The sequence below is a fragment of the Carlito syrichta genome, unplaced genomic scaffold (assembly GCF_000164805.1).
Source record: "Carlito syrichta isolate Samal-C Ts95f unplaced genomic scaffold, Tarsius_syrichta-2.0.1 Scaffold89682, whole genome shotgun sequence".
Classification (NCBI taxonomy): Eukaryota; Metazoa; Chordata; class Mammalia; order Primates; family Tarsiidae; genus Carlito; species Carlito syrichta.
In genome coordinates, this window is record NW_007033778.1 from 339,476 (window position 1) to 344,001 (window position 4,526).

At 48.3% G+C, this 4,526-nt stretch overlaps 1 pseudogene; it reads right to left on the reverse strand.

Annotated features, from left to right (window-relative positions):
• Positions 1 to 886: 886 nt before the first annotated feature.
• LOC103260504 lies at positions 887 to 1,225 on the reverse strand (annotated as a pseudogene).
• Positions 1,226 to 4,526: the final 3,301 nt, after the last annotated feature.

Sequence of the window (4,526 nt, forward strand, 5' to 3'; positions counted from 1 at the left end):
TTACTAGTTATCTCAAATGGGTTTCTAATTAGCAGGGCTTCAGGCATTGTAAGGAAATGAAGTGAAAATATGTAAAGATTGTGAGGGGAAGACTCCCTCCCCCGTGTCTGCCGCAAGAGTTGGCTTTTACTTTTCCTAGTTTCTTCTTTTTTTTTTGAGTCTGGTGACTTTTAAAAACTCTCCGTGGGGTCCCTGGGACTTACTGGGTGTTTTTTCTCTTTTTTGAGATGGAGTCTCATTCTGTCGCCCAGGCTGGAGTGCAGGGGCATGCTCATGGCTACAGCAGCCTGGACCTGCTAGGCTCAGGTGAAGCTTCTGCCTCAGCCTCTGGAGTAGCTGGGACTGCAGGAGCACGCCACCACACCTGACTACTTTTTTAATTTATTTATTGCAGAGATGAGGTCTCGCCAAGTTATCCAGACTGTTCTCAAACCCCGGGGCTCAGGCAATCCTCTCGCCTCCACCTCCCAAAGTGCTGGGTGACAGGCGTGAGCCATCATACCTGGCCTGGGGGTAGTTGTTTTTAAGTTGGGGCTTGTCAGCGAGGACAGGCTGGTGAATCCTTGCCCTGAACTGTTTGCTGTGATAGGTCGTTGTCTCCAAAGATGGCTGCAATGTCACCTCCCATCCCATGGATTCTTTCTTTTTTCCTTGTCAGTAAAATCTTTTATTTGGTTTATATTTTAAATGTAATTTTAAAAACTTATAAGTCAGAAAATTTGATCACATTAAAGGAAGGAGAAACTCAGAGATAATATTCATTTAAAGTAAGTCAAAATTGGTGTTTCTCATCATATTTCAGTTGCAGAAGGCAGTGAAGGACTCTGACTAGGTGTCTGCTGGTTTCTGCAGTCTCTATAAGATCTTTTCACCATCAGTTTTTTTTTTAGAAAGCATGCATGGCTCTTCTTCTGTTGATATCTCTCTTGATTTGGGAAAAAGAACACACAGGACAGCAAAGGGTTGCCATAAAGTTGTCATAAATAGATCCAGGGATGCCGTATTGGGTCTGGTAGAGGGTCCTCATGGCAATGGTCATCCCACACAGACAGCATTCATTCATGCCAGAAGCCACTGGGCACCCAAGGCACATGAAACAAAACGTGCTGTAGAGACAGACTCCGCAGTCGCTGAAGCAGTCACACAGGCTTGTTTGCCAGTTGGAATTTTAGGGGGCAGGACCACTCCCCAGTTGGGCCACAATGACCACTGGATGAGCTTGCATTTCCAATGCAGGGTCCTCCAAGCTCTGGCAATAAACAAACAGGAGTCTTCTGAGCTGGAAACGTCTGGCGGCCTGGGAGAGACTCTCACCACAAAAACAAAACAAAACAACCCCCCCCCCCCAAAAACACCCCATGGGTTCTTCTAGAAGCTTGTCACAACCCTGTTGAAAGGTGGAGTACGAGTCTCTGCCTCTGGAATCTGAGCAGGCTTGAGACTGTTTCCACAAAGAGCATGCAGTTGCTGAGTCTATGGAAGGGATCCCCAACTCCCTGGGCCATGGACCAGTACTGGTGAGCAGTGGAGGTGAGCAGCGGTGGGAGAGCAAGCTTCACCTGAATTCACAGCCACTCCTTATCACTTGCATTACTGCCAGAGCTCTACCTCCTGTCAGATCAGCATGGCATTAGATTCTCATAGGAGCATGAGCCCTTTGGTGATCTGTGCATTGTGAGGGATCCAGGTTGCCCGCTCCTTGTGAGAATCTAATGCCTGATGATCTGAGGGGGAGCTGAGGTGGTGATGCTAGTGCTGGGGAGTGGCTATAAATACAGATGAACATAAACAGCGAGGTTGGAATGCACAGAGACCATAATAGATCAATTGCTTGCAGATTTATGTCAAAACCCTATCAGTGAGTGGCAAGCGAGTTGATGTCCTTCAGGTGGACAGCTGTATCTGGTGGCAGGCTTTAAGTCAGAATCTGACACTTATTTTAGTCCATGCGTGGCCCACCCATTATTTTATTTACTACTTCTGTCCATGCCTCTTTTTAATGGTAAGTTGTAGAATTATTTTATTATATATCACAAGGTAATAGTAGTAGAAACAAAGTACACAATAAGTGTTATGTGCTTGAGTCATTCCCAGTCCCCATTCTGGTCCATGGAAAAATTGTCTCCCATGAAAGTGGTCCCTGATGCCAAAAAGGTTGGGGACTGCAGGTCTGTGGGATGTTGGGGCTAAGTGAGGAAGGCCATGCAGCCTCCTCCTGGCTCTCTTTGGATGCTGGGTCTCGGAACCTGGCCACCATGCTGTGAGGAAGCCCAAGCAGCCCTTGGCAAGACCGTGTAGACAGGAGCCAAGGCCTGTGGCCCACAGCCCCAGCTGGGCTCTCAGGAGACACTAGCCTCGACCCTCCGACAGCATGGAAGATTTACCTTGAGAGTGAATCCTCCAGGTCCCGGTGAAGATATCGCAGGCGATGCTGTGAAGGACAGAAAGAAATGCTCCTTGTGAGCCCTGCCCAGAGTGCAGACTTGTTGGCAGAATGAGTGATTTGACTTGATTTGTTTTGCTTTCTTTTCTTTCTTTTTTTTTTTTTTTTTTGAGTTGGAGTCTCACTCTGTCGCCCAGACTGGAGTGCAGTGGCCGCTCCCTGCCACCACAGCCTTGCCTGCTGGGTGCCGGCGATCCTTCTGCCTTAGCCTTCCAAGTAGTGTTTTGCTTTCTTTCAGAGACAGGGTCTTGCTCGTTGTCCAGGCTGGAGTGCAGTGGTGTGATCATAGCTCACTGCAGCCTTGAGCTCCTGGCCTCAAATGATCCTTCCACTTCAGCCTCCTGAGTAGCTAGGATTACAGGTGTACCCCGCCACACCTGACTAATTTTCTTCTCCTCCTTCTTTGTCTCCTTATTCCTCCCTCCTCCCTCCTTCCTCTTCCTCCTCCTTCTACTTCTTTTTCAGCTACAGGGTCTTGCTATGTTGCCCAGGCTGATACTGAACGCCTGGCTTCAAATGATCCTCTCACTTTGGCCTCCCAAAGTGCTGGGACTACAGGTGTGAGCCATAGTGCCCTGCCAAAGGATGTATTTTTTAAACCACTACATTTCAGGATAGTTTTTCATGCAGCACTAGATAACCAGAACCTCTACTTTGCATAAAGCCCCTGCTCTGTGGAGCAGTGAAGAGGACTCTGAAGTCAGAACGCTTGTGTTCAAATCCCCTGTCTACCTTGCATCATCTAGGGAACTTATGGCAAATTCCTTAACCTTATGTTTCTCAGATTTCTACCTGCAAAATAGGAATGGTAATAATGGCATCTACCTCATGGATACCATGAGGATATACATAGTTAAAAATTTTTTTAATATCGATTAATTTTATTAATTTTTTAAGAGTGGAGGTCTTGCTATATTGCCCAGACTGGACTTGAACTCCTGGGCTCAGCCTCTCAAGTAGCCATGACTACAGGTGCATACCACCATGGCTAGCTGGGATATACATAATTTGGATGGGTGATGCTGTCCCATGGATGTGAATTCCTCTATACATATTTGTGGAATTCCAGTTATATGCTAGGCTATGGCAGGCACTGGGAAGACAGTAGTGAGTAAAACAGTCATGGTCCCTCCCTCCTGGAGCTCAGTCTAATGGGGCACATGGTTCTTAAACAAATCAGCCAGTCAACGTGACCAATTATGATAGCTTTTCTAAGGAAATGTTACTTAGGTTGGGACTTGCATGAGGGGTGGGCTTTGGCCAACTGGAAGGCCCGGGACAATTACAGGAAAAGGCCCTGATGCAGGCAAGCAAGGACTTGGATCCCAAATCTGGCTTCACTCAATGCATTGCCCTCTTGCATCTGTTTTCAGGCGTCCGTAAGTGTTTCCTCCTGGCAAGCATCTAAATGGGTTTTGATTTTTTTTTTTTTTTTTTTGAGTTGGAGTCTCACTCTGTCGCCCAGACTGGAGTGCAACGGCTGCTCCCAGCCACCGCAGCCTTGACCTGCTGGGCTCTGGCGATTCTTCCACCTCAGCCTTCCGAGTAGCCGAATTACAGGCATGCGCTACCACGTCCGGCTAATTTTTTATGATTTATTGTAGAGATGAGGTCTCGCCTGCCCAGGCGGGTCTCGAACCCGCGGGCTCAGGCAATCCACTCACCTCAGCCTCCCAAAGGCATGGGATTACAGGCTGAGCCACCGAGCCCGGCTGGTTTTGATTCCTTTTTATAGGATTGTACCAAAGCCTGCTGTTTGAAATATTCTTGGGGCTGCTGGCTCTGAAAGCAAAAGACGACGGACACAAGGAAGGGTGTATCGGTCAAGAGTCTTGGCTAGCCTTGTCTATGAAGCGAGAAGAGGGCTCGCCAGAAGGTTTCTGGGGACTCACAGGATCCACAGGACCAGGCTTGAGGAGTGGGCAGGAATGTGGGAGGCTGGACCCATCCGGTTGGAGCTATCCAAGGGACAGAACTGTCCTTGGTCTTGCAACCCTCCCTCGAGCATCAGCGCTCTATAGCAGCATCTGACTGGCTGAGTCCAGGTCTTGTGTGATGGCCTGTGGCACCAGGAAAGCTCTGG